The 12,483-nt window shown below is 43.2% G+C and overlaps 1 non-coding gene across 1 annotated transcript; it reads right to left on the reverse strand.

The window, feature by feature from the left end:
• Window positions 1-7,299: 7,299 nt before the first annotated feature.
• On the reverse strand, window positions 7,300-7,444 carry LOC130834200 (small nucleolar RNA SNORD15). Its single transcript, XR_009048593.1, has one exon. It is a non-coding gene; the product is annotated as a small nucleolar RNA SNORD15 (small nucleolar RNA).
• Between the last annotated feature and the right edge of the window lie 5,039 nt (window positions 7,445-12,483).

The raw sequence follows: 12,483 nt of genomic DNA on the forward strand, positions 1-12,483 counted from the left end.
GCACAATCGGCTAATAAATCAGGAGACAGGGTGCTGAGTCACGGAATAGGGACTTTATTCAGAAAGCCAGCAGACGAAGAAGATGGCAGACTAGTGTACCAAAAAAAAACCATCTTATCAGGATCTGGATGCCAGTTTCTTACATAGAACAGAGAGGGGGAGGAGGTGAGGAAATAAAGTAAAAAGACCTTTGGTCTTGCAAAATCTCCTCGGTTGGCCCGCATTGGGGAGATGTGTTAATTTTCTGCAGCCATTCACAGGTGGGCGGGGTTAAAATGTCTCTCTGTGACTTGAACAAAGGCCTTTTAGTTTAACAGTCAAGCAGAAGGGCAGGGTTCCCTGTGCCATTAAGTATGCTTTCAGCTGTAGACAGTGATTATAATAATAACAAAAGCATCAAAAAGCAAAGGTTAAAGTAAAAGAAACAGAACCAATATGGAGTCAGAATTTGCTTTCCCCGTTATAATTCTCCACTGTCAATGTCCATTCCACAATCTTGCGGGAAAAGGGTGACAACGTTCTAACTGCTTCTTGTTGTACCTCATCAGATGGATCTTTCTGGGAATGTCCACCATTGGTGCCAGTGTTCCAAATGGTCCTTCTTTTGCTCCTCTTTGTAAAATGTCTACTTTACACCTGTAGATTTAAAAAATATTCACATCCTAAAAGTTGAGAGTTGTGTTTTATGCAGTGGAAATTTTAAGGACTTCAAGCCTGGGAGGCAGCATCTTAAGTTAAGGAATTTAGTGCTTTTCTGTGTATGGGAAGATGCAAGAGTCTGGGCTCACTGAAATCATTGCTTTGATATGCATCGCAGCTATCTAGGACCTGTATCCTATATTCTCATATCCTGCATTTCCTCAGGGCTCACCATGGGGCATGGCTGCAGTCTGATGGCTGATATGGCAGGAAACATTCCATTCCTTATATCCTCTCCTCTTGGTCAGGAACTTGACCAACATTTGGGAGACATTTCATGATCGAATTTTGTCCCACGGCCCTGGGAGGCTCATCCCAGATCAGGGGAAAATACTTGATATGCCACTCCAGGTGCTAATTTTTGGATTAGGCCCTATCGATAATTAGAGATTCTCTGGATCCTCTCTCTATTATGATCCAGGAGAAATTTCCCTTTGTTGCTTCTTCCTCAAGATGCTTAGCCATAGAAGTTTTGTTGGAGACCTGGTTTCACACCAGGTACTGTAAGAGACAACGATCTTATAAAGTAGACGGGATATAAGTAATGCAGCTAGTAACATTGACAAAGTCATACAAAGCATAAACAATTTGGAAACAAAGAACAAACTAAAACAATAATTAGTATAACTAGTTGTAATCCAGTTGCAATAATGAGCAACCAAAGGAACCATAACTGATGTAATGAGCCCCCCGCAGTTTCACTGCACTGGCCGTGCGTACTTAGACATGCATGGCTTCATCTTTGAGACACGCATGTGCTACTGTCAGGATCAACCAGGTAGAGGGAAAAAGATAAATGTTTCATCTTTGTTTACAGAGGCATGCTTTATCAACTCATTGTAGGTCATAGCGTAAGAGAAAAGGTTTTTTCTCGAAAAGCAAAGATTAAGCCAGTATATTTCCCAAAGTCATCAAGTTATAAATCATATTTACCAGTTCATTCAGTCCCATGTAATTAATTCCCATTGATCTGGATAAAGTAATCAGGTTTTCCATTAGTTTTGTCATTTTTTACCCAGTCCAGTGATTACATCTAAAGGTTGTCAGAAACTTATATTTGTTAAAAAGTTCCTTTTTATGAAAATCTTCCTTTTGTAAAAGCATCAGGACAAAACTTAAAATAGCATGGTTAAAGATTTGAGTACAATGCAATTAGCAGGAAACTTGGATATTTCTATAACATATAACATTTTAGAATAACTAGAATTATGATTCATAACATATCAGGCCATATCAGATATTAGGGATTCCATGTAAATTTTGGAATATCTATCTGTATATATTTTAAATTTATTTCTTTATTGGCTGTGTTGGGTCTTCATTGCTGCGTGGGGGCTTCCTCTCACTGCAGCGAGGGGGAATCTGCTCTTCATTGTGGTGCGCGGGCTTCTCATTGCTGTGGCTTCTCTCGTTGTGGGGCACAGGCTCTAGGCACGCGGGCTCAGTAGTTGTGGCACATGCAGCATGTGATCTTCCCAGACCAGGGCTTGAACCCGTGTCCCCTGCATTGGCAGGCAGATCCTTAACCACTGCACCACCAGAGAAATCCCTTAAATATCTGTATTAATGACATTTATCCATACACTATAACCTAAGCTTCCTCTCCAATCTCTTGACAATGCTTTTGAAGTAATTTAACATACCAAGTAAACTTAGTTTAACATTCTTCTCTGAGATGTCTCAGAGATATTCTTTCAAAGTATCCCAGAGTCAGCTGGAGGCTAAAAAATCTTTAGTCAGACTTTGATATTTGGGAAGTTTGTTAAAAACATCAGAAAGGTTTTAAAACACAACAGGATCATAGGTCACTGTCTGAAACAATACTTACTAATTTAACCAAAGTCACAAAACAATTAAAAGAAAACAAATACAGATCACCTTAAGGGCACAGAAACTTATACAATCTGTTATCAAAAAAGAGCACTTCTGGACTTCCTAGGTGGCGCAGTGAGTAAGAATCTGCCTGCCAATGCAGGGGACACGGGTTCGATCCCTGCCCCAGGAAGATCCCACATGCCATGGAGCAACTAAGCCCGTGTGCCACAATTGTTGAGCCTGCGCTCTAGAGCCTGTGAGCCACAACTACTGAGCCCATGTGCTGCAACTACTGAAGCCCACATGCCTAGAGCCCATGCTCTGCAACAAGAGAGGCCACCACAATGAGAAGCCTGCACACCATAAGGAAGAGTAGCCCCTGCTCACCGCAACTAGAGAAAGCCTGTGTGCAGCAACGAAGACCCAACACAGCCAATAAAATAAAAATAAATAAATAAATAAATTTATAAAAAAAAAAGAGCACTTCTAACAGAGAGATCAAATTCCAGTCTTGTACTGGCTTACTTAACAAAATCCACTTACTTAGTTAACTTCAACCTAAATTTAGTTAATCCTGACCTTTTATAAAACTTTCTCGGTAAAATATAATTCCATTCCTCATATCTTCTTAACTGAAAACACATTCTACTATACTGAAATGTTTTATTATTTTCAGTAGCTTTGATTATATATTTAAATCACAATCCCTGATTCTTATTTATTTATTTATTTATTGGCTGCCTTGGGTCTTCGTTGCTGCACGCCGGCTTTCTCTAGTTGAGGTGAGCGGGGGCTACTCTTTGTTGCGGTGCACAGGCTTCTCAGTGTAGTGGGTTCTCTTGCCATGGAGCACAGGCTCTAGGCACCCGGGCTTCAGTAGTTGTGGCTCAAGGGCTCAATTGTTGTGGCTTGAGGGCTCTGGAGCCCAGGCTTAGTAGTTGTGGCACACGGGTTTAGTTGCTCTGTGGTATGTGGGATCTTCCCAGACCAGGGAATGTCCCCTGCATTGGCAGGCGGATTCTTAACCACTGTGCCACAAGGGAAGTCCTAGATTCCCTGACTCTTAAAAATCTTAATTTCTGGTGAAAACCAAGAGGCAAGTAATAGCTACCAAAATCTGGAGAGACTATTTTAGATAATTTTCAGAATTTAATTATTCCTATTGAGTTTACCTAAAGGCTCTTATCTCATTTATATTTACTTTAAAATTTCATCATATCAAGTTATTTTTCTTGCTGACAAATTTGCAACAGGTATAACAAGATTTCACTTAACTTCTATTCAACCTAGGTGCAGTGAAAATATTATGCTTAATGTTGATGACTCTAAAGACGTGTCTATATTAATTAAATCAACAAACATTAATGCCAGGTATTAATTTAATACTGAATATTTCCCAGTTTACATGAATCTCAAACTCATTTAGCTCAATTCTCTTGTATTTAGAATTATTTGGTTTGTAAGTGCTTACTTTTCTTTAAGCCAATTAAACAGAACTCATCCACAAATCAACCTCAGCAATGTTATCCAAAGACAAAGACACATGCAAACACACAAACAAACAGAGAGACCGCATAGTTCTCATTTCAAAATTTCAGCCCCAAGTCAGGTAAAGCAATGTAAAACACATCAGTTTACAAAAGAGGTTGGATTTAAATTAGGTTTCTGGCAGATGGAACAAATCAAGCTCACTTGTCTAGATGGCTAAATATTTACAGAAAAGACACTTAGGATTTCTATTTACCACTGACAAGTCAATTTCTAAATTACTTTACCCTCTTTTCAAAATTTGCATTTTAAAAAGATGGCAGAGGGACTTCCCTGGTGGTGCAGTGGTTAAGAATCCTCCTGCCAGTGGATGGACTTAGAGACTGTCATACAGAGCTAAGTAAGCCAGAAAGAGAAAAACAAATACCGTATGCTAACTCATATATATGGAATCTTAAAAAATAGTACTGATGAACCCAGTGACAGGGCAAGAATAAAGATGATGTAGAGCATGGACTTGAGGACACGGGGTGGGGGGGCGAAGGGAAAGCTAGGACGAAGTGAGAGAGTAGCACTGACATATATACATCACCAAATGTAAAATAGATAGATAGGAAAACTGCTGCATAACACAGGGAAATCAGCTAGACGTTGGGTGATGACTTCAAGGGCTGGGATAGGGAGGATGGGAGGGAGTTGCAGGAGGGAGGGGATATGGGGATATATGTATAAATACAGCTGATTCACTTTGTTGTACGGCAAAAACTGGCACAACAGTGTAAAGCAATTATATTCCAATAAAGAGCTTAAAAAGAAAAAAAAGGAATCCTTCTGCCAATGCAGGGGACACGGGTTCGATCCCTGGCCCGGGAAGATCCCACATGCCATGGAGCAGCTAAGCCCGTGCACCACAACTACTAAGCCTGCACTCTAGAGACTGCAGGCCACAACTACTGAGCCCACATGCCACAAGTACTGAAGCCCACGTGCCTAAAGCCCGATCTCTGCAACAAGAGAAGTCACCGCAATGAGAAGCCCAAACATCCCTGCTCAGGGTAGGGTAGCACCCTCCCCACCCCACCCCCCACTTACCACAACTAGAGAAAGTCCATGCACAGCAACGAAGACCCAGTGCAGCCAATAAATAAATAATAAAATGAATCTTTTAAAAAAAAAAAGATGGCAGAGATGAGGGTTCCTGAGAAGACCAGATAGGACGTTTGCATCTCAAAGATACATGCAAGTTTCTCCAAGGATGACTTTATTTCCCCTTTGTTTGATACTTCTTAAGATAAATAGGGAAGATTTTGGGAGTGGTATCTATTAGAAGTCAATCAACTTGTTCCCCACTGTCAAAGTTACCCAGGGCTCCTGTGGGAAAATTAGGATGAGACACCTCAAGTCCATGGGAGTTCCCTGGCCTCTTACAAGATACCGGCGCAAGGGAATTGCCCTGCTGCGGAAATGGCTCCCGGTCCAAATTGGGTGCCCTGTCGGGTCTTAGATGGTGATACTAAACCAGGTTCCTGTGCTCTGGGGATTAACATAGACATTTCTATTCAATCCCCATGGGTAGGGGAAACAGGAGGCGGTGAAAGGAGTGAATATGTTGGCAGCATGTGGGAGGGCAGCTGGAACAACTGCTGGTGCAGCCTGCTCGGCCAGTGGGGGTGCTGCCTAGCCCCAGAGTGGGGTGTAGATTTTGATGTAATGTCCCCACTCTCATTTTCTCCTTCTTCCCCTTGTAGAACAGGTTCACCCTTGGGTTTCCTCTCAGACCACTGCACCATAAAGTGGCAGCCCTCTGACTCCTTTTCCTCCTATGCAATAGCATAAATGCTTCTATGTATGGGATCTCATCTCTTTTCCCTGCTCTTTTGCAAAACACTTCTAACTGCGAGATTGTATAATAATTGAGTGAGCCACTCAGGGGCCATCACTCTTCTGATCCTAACATATATTAGGTCCACATCCAACTACAATAGTATATCATGTCTTTCTTAGTCATGGGCTCATGGCTATGTTTTGCCCATTTATCTAATATATGCCCCAAAGGGCTCTCCTTTGAAATAGATGCAGTATTTCCCATTTTTATAAGTTTGATAACACCAAAACACAAAAGACGCAAACAAATTGCAACACAAAAGGCCCAAGGAAATTCCAACATCAGTGCACACAAAACAAAAACCAAAACCAACAAACTGGTTCCCAAATCAGGAAGAGTTCAACAGCAATTCCCCCCTCCAACAGGGTACCCCAATCAAATTGGCTTGTCCCATAAAGCAAAAGCCCAAATTGAGGGGGGAATATGTTCCCAGTGTGCATACTGGAACAACTTACCCTACAAAATCCAGTGAGTCCGTTACTTGCAGAAGTTTATCAGTTTCTTGTTTCACTGCCAAGCAATGGGGTAGCTGGTGCTGCTTCAGGGAATTTTGAAGGGAAGATCCTCAAGACAAATGGTCCCGGCAGCTGCTAGGGCCTTGCCCCAATATTCCCTGACTGCGACCAGCCAGCCACAAGCAGCAAGGGCTCCTGGGTGGCTCACTAAATTGTTACTGAGTCCAAGCTCACTCTGCTCACTACATGACAGGCCAATAAATGGGGAGATGAGGTGTTGAGGCAAGGAATAGCGACTTTATTCGGAAAGCCAGCAAACTGAGAAGATGTCGGACTATTGTACCCCCTCAAAAAAAATCTTATTGGGGTCTGGGTGCCAATTTCTTTTATAGAACAGAGAGGGGGAGAAGATGAGGCAGGAAAAAGACCATTTGTCTTACAAAATCTCCTCACTTGGCTGCATCAGGGAAGGGATGTGTTAATTTCTTCTTTTTTGCAGCCATTAACAGGTGGGCAGGGTGAGAATGTCTTGCTGTGAGCTGAACAAAGGTCTTTGTTGTTGTTGTTGTCTTTTAAGAAGATTTTATTAGAGGTCTTTATAGAGCAACATCCAGACTCCAGATCCAGCAGCCAAGGAGACTCTATTATGCTGTGGGTACCAGTACCGGATGGGACATGGCAGGCAGCTCTGGCTTCCCACCCTTCTGTTCAGAGATGGAGGTGGTGGGGAGTATTTCATCTTTGGGTTCCACAATGCTCACGTGATCAGGCAGGGGCTTCTTAGGGCCAGTCTCACCAGTTGGGTCCCAAGGCAGCATGATTTTTACCTTGATGCCCAGCACACCTAGAAGATGCCATAGTTAAGACCTAGCTATGGTTCCATCGCTCCCCACTACACAACGGGATAGGACAGAAAGAAAAAAAGAGCAGGTTACTCAGGCTCCCCTGGGTCTGGTCCCTTCTCAGACAAATTGTCTCTAATCAATCAATGAGGAGGACACTTTTGCAAAAGGAACCCATCTAAGCACCACAGAACGTGGCACTGACAAGGACCAAGAGCAGGATGTGCTCTTTCTGACTCGTCATCATATCATCAGTGAATGAACAGAGGCCTTTTAGTTCAACAGTCAGGCAGAGGGGCAGGGGTCCCTGTGCCAGGCCATTATGTATAGCTTACAGCTACAGACAGTGATTATAATAATGACAAAAGCAAGGAAAAGCAGAAGTTAAAGAAATAGAACCAACATGGAGCCAGAATTTTTCTCTTCCCTGTTACAATATTGAAACTCTGTTGCTTGGCACATTCACATGTAGAATTGTTGTCTTCTTGGTGAATTAACCACTTTATCATTCTGTAATAAATTTCTTTATCCCTGGTAATTTTCTTTGCTCTGAAATCTACTTTGATACTAATTTAGCCACTCCAGCTTTCTTTTGATTTATGTTTTCATGGTAAATTCTTTTCTATCCATTTACTTTTGAAAGCTGGACATAATATATCTGGTGATAGAAACTGAGGTAACCAGGCTTTTAGTATGAGGTTTTTTATGTTAATCTGTTAGAAGCTGGGCCGTGTCTAAATCTTTGTTGTAGCTGTATGTTCCCAGGGCTTCAGTTTTCTCTAGTTGCATTGTTTTGTTTTGCTTTTCTCCCCTGTTATCTTTGCTTTTCTTTAAGGATTTCTTCTTACACAGAGTTGGTGTCTTACAGCTTTCTCAATTGTAATCCACTGTATTATACTGGAGCCCTATTGATGTAGTGGTAAAGTGTGGAGAGAGAGGCATTCTATAATCTTATGATTTAATCTCAGGTTTTTCTTGTTGATGTTGTTGTTGTTGTTTTAATGGGCCTATGTCCCCAGGCTTTGACCTTCAGAAGCCTGTTTTGGCCTTTCTTATTTTTCTCCGCTTAATTGAGACAGGAAGGCTATAGGGGGCTGGAGTTGTCTACCTGCCCTTCCCCCAGGTCAGGTAAGGCTCTGGTAAAGTAGTTTCCCTTGAGGACAGGTCCTTGTTTTAGACAGTGCTCTGGGTGTATTTCAAAATGGTTACAGGGGGACTTCCCTAGTGGTGCAGTTGCTAAGAATCCGCTTGCCAATGCAGGGGACACAGGTTTGAGCCCTGGTCCAGGAAGATTCCACATGCCACAGAGCAACTAAGCCCGTGTGCCACGACTACTGAGCCTGTACTCTAGAGCCTGAGAGTCACAACTACTGAGCCCATGTGCCACAACATCTGAAGCCCTCACACTTAGAGTCCATGCTGCACAACAAGAAAAGCCACCACAATTGAGACTGTGCACCTCAGAATGGGAATTGAACCCATGCGGTCAGGACTCAAACCCGGCCAAAACCCAAGATCTTCCAACTGAGATCACACACCTGGTTTCAGGACTTAATGAAGCTCAGGTTCTTGATGTCTCATCACAGAAAGAATTCAGTGAGAGACAAAGAGATAGGTAAGAAGTGGATTTATTTATAGAGAAACACACTCCACAGACAGAGTGTGGGCCATCTCAGAAGGTGACAAAAGCACCAGGGTATGGGGTTGTCAGTTTTTATAGGGGTGGGTAATTTCATATGCTAATGAGTGGGAGGAGCATTCCAGCTATTTCAGGAAGGGGTGGGGATTTCCAGGAATTGGGCCACCGCCCACTTTTTGATCCTAACTGTCAGCCTTGGAACTGTCATGGCGCTCTGAAGTCAATTTGTCCACCGTCTTGGATCCATTTGGTTCTAATCAGTTTATGTCGTGTCCTCGGGCTACGTCATTCTTTCAAAGGTTGTGCCCTGCCCCCTTCCTCCTGTTTCACAATGAGAAGGCCGAACACCACAATGACGAGTAGCCCCTGCTCGCCACAGCTAAAGAAAGCCCGTGCACAGCAGCGAAGACCCAAAGCAGACAAAAATAAATAAAATTTTAAAAATGGTTACAGGACTTTTCTTCAATCCTCACTGACAATCAATGACATTCCTGAAGGCAAAACCCACAAAACTCTAAGAGCCTTCCCTAAGACTGGCCCCTTAGGAGTTAACTCTTAAGCTGGTGTGGACAGAAATAATCAATAACCGATCTATAAAAAGAATAGAAGAGAGTTTTATCTGAGCCAAACTGAAGACTATAGCCCAGGAGACACAGATTCAAGAAGCACTTGAGGGCTTCCCTGGTGGCGCAGTGGTTAAGAATCTGCCTGCCAATGCAAGGGACACGGGTTTGAGCCCTGGGCCAGGAAGATCCCACATGCCGTGGAGCAATTAAGCCCATGCACCACAACTACTGAGCCCACGCCCTAGAGCCCATGCTCCGCAACAAGAGAAGCCACCGCAATAAGAAACCAGTACACTGAAATGAAGTGTAGCCCCCACCCTCCGCAACTACAGAAAGCCCGCATACAGTAACGAAACGCAGCCAATAAATAAATAAAATTAAAAAAAAAAAAGCACTTGAATTGCATTCTACTGGACTACAAAATCGGAGCGGCTTACAAAGACAAAATTATATAAATTGTTTGTCAGGAATTAGGATTGGAGCTGGCGAGAGGTAAGGGTGCTTGTTAAACAAGGATTGTTTGGAGTCTGAAATGGTTGCATAGTTACAAGTGATGCCGAAAGCTCAGCTTCTCTGTATACTGTGCCAAATGGAATCTCAGAGAGAGAGTTGTGGGTGAAGCAGGAAAGGATAACTTTAATGCTTTGCCAGGCAAAGGGGGGGACACACAGGCTCCTGCCTTGAAAAACTATGTGTCCCAACCTGGGAGGATTTGATGAGGGGTTTTACAGCAATAGTTCAAGAGTGGGGTTGCTGACAAGATTAGGGCGTATGCAGGGTTTACATGCCCTTGATCTTGTCTCAGGTCTCCTAATCTTGATGAGCTTCCCTGGTCCCTTTAATCTGTGTCAGGTGGTTTCTTGGCCGCTCCTCCCTTGGTTAGCGACTGTTCGAATCTGCCCTTTGGAGCTCAGGGAAGGTCATGGAGGTTGGAGCCTTGCCTACACGAAATGGGGGACAAAAGAGGCCTCCGTGCCTGGGAGTCCCACAGGGCTGTGCTCAGTTTCACAAGGGGAGACCTTGATTCTGACACCAACCAGGGCTCTTGGCCTTCCCGAGTCAATAGAAATTGACTAGAGGCCAGAAAAGAAATTCAGGCAAGGCTTTGTTGGTGCCCCTCCTGCAGCACTGGGGAGCAAGAACAAACAACAGGTTCCCTCGTTTGTTCCCTCCCTGAGCGGGGGCAAGCTTGTTCCTTATGTGGGGCGAGGGTAGGGATGTATCCAGGGATGGGGCAGGAGGGGTGGCTTAGGTGTTTTGCCCACCCCTTAGGTGATGTTTTGTGTGCAGGGGGCATGCTCAGTACCCTGCTTTTGCTCCCAACACCCTGTTTTTGCTCTGGGTTCTTCAAAAGTGCAGTAGGGGTTTGTTTGTTTTTTTTGGTCTTTTGTGACTTTTCTGTACATAATTTTCCCCAACTGTGCATGCATGCAGTTGTTTTCAGTCCCATATAGTTTTTTCGTATTTTGTTGCTCGAGGAGAGGTGTGTCCAGGTGCAAGCATTGCAGCACTGCAGCAAAGGGTCCCAGGTCCCAGCCTGTCTCAAGACTATAAAGTTCCAGCTGGCAGCTGCTAGCAGATATTGTTTTGAGAATGGCTGGTGGTGTCCTTGAGTCTGATACAGTTCAGAAATTCAGCTTCTCAATAATGCTGAGACGTGTCTGAAACCATACCTACAGTGGCCGCCCAGCTCCATTTTGAATGCCTGAACCACAGTTACTCCGTTTTGATTTTTAAATGCATTCATTTCTCTAATGGGGGTTTTTTTCTTTTTAAAAAATATATTTTTTTTGAGTTGAAGGAGAAATGAGACCTTTATTAGCCCCCAGAACTTTTTCAATATTAAGGCAAAAAAGTAACATTTTTGGTAACATTTTCTTTTATTTATTTATTTGGCTGTGTTGGGTCTTTGTTGCTGCATGCAGGCTTTCTCTAGTTGTGGCAAGGGGAGCTACTCTATGTTGCAGTGCACAGACTTCTCAATGTGGTGTCTTCTCTTGTTGCAGACCACAGGCTCTAGGCACTCGGGCTTCAGTAGTTGCAGCACGTGGACTCAGTAGTTGTGGCTCGCAGGCTCTAGAGAGCAAGCTCAGTAGTTGTGCACGGGCTTAGTTGCTCCATGGCATGTGGGATTTTACCTGCCTGGGAATTGAACCCGTGTCCCCTGTATTGGCAGGCAGATTCTTTTTTTTTTAAGATTTATTTTATTATTTATGTATTTATTTATGGCTGCATTGGGTCTTTGTTGCTGCTCATGGGCTTTCTCTAGTTGTGGGGAGCGGGGGCTACTCTTCATTATGGCACAAGTGTTTCTCACTGTGGTGGCTTCTCTTGTTGCAGAGCATGGGCTCTAGGCATATGGGCTTCAGTAGTTGTGGCACGTGGGCTCAATAGTTGTGGCACATGGGCTTAGTTGCTTCTTGGCATTATGGGGTCTTTCTGGCCCAGGGATCAAACCCGTGTCCCCTGCATTAGCAGGTGGATTGTTAACCACTGTGCCACCAGGGAAGTCCCTCCTCTAATGGTTAAGGCAGACGTATAATGCATGTTTGACAGGCCACAAAACAGGCTGTTCTAGTTAGTATAAATTTCAAGTTAAATCATGTGTAAGCCAAAATGATTCCCCATACCTCAATATGTGAAAATTTCTTCCGTTACTGTTCCATACTCCACTTCCAGGATTAGTCAATTACTGTTTGAGTGTTCCTAAAAATTGCTGGCTTCAATGGCTTCTGCTCCCCAATAAGCTGATTTTGGCTTTGATTATATTCACAAGTCTTTCTAATTTTCAGGGTGGCAGTTTGCCCTGTGACCTCAAGTCTCCGATGGATCTAAGAAAAGTCATCATTCAACTGTTTTCTTGTTGTGAGGATGGGAGTGATGATTTCCTAGCTCTTTACACCTCAGAGGTAAATCCAGAAGTCCACCCATTTACTTTTTGTCTACCTAAATCATTATATTTCAAGCAAGTTTCTTGTAGAAAGCATATAATTGGGTCATGGTTTTTTTAAATCCATTCTGAAAATCTTTGTCTTTTAATTGGTGTGTTTAAACCACTTACATTTAATGCATTTTTTAAAATATATTTTGGATT

Source organism: Hippopotamus amphibius, chromosome 12, assembly GCF_030028045.1.
Source record: "Hippopotamus amphibius kiboko isolate mHipAmp2 chromosome 12, mHipAmp2.hap2, whole genome shotgun sequence".
In the NCBI taxonomy this organism is placed as follows: Eukaryota; Metazoa; Chordata; class Mammalia; order Artiodactyla; family Hippopotamidae; genus Hippopotamus; species Hippopotamus amphibius.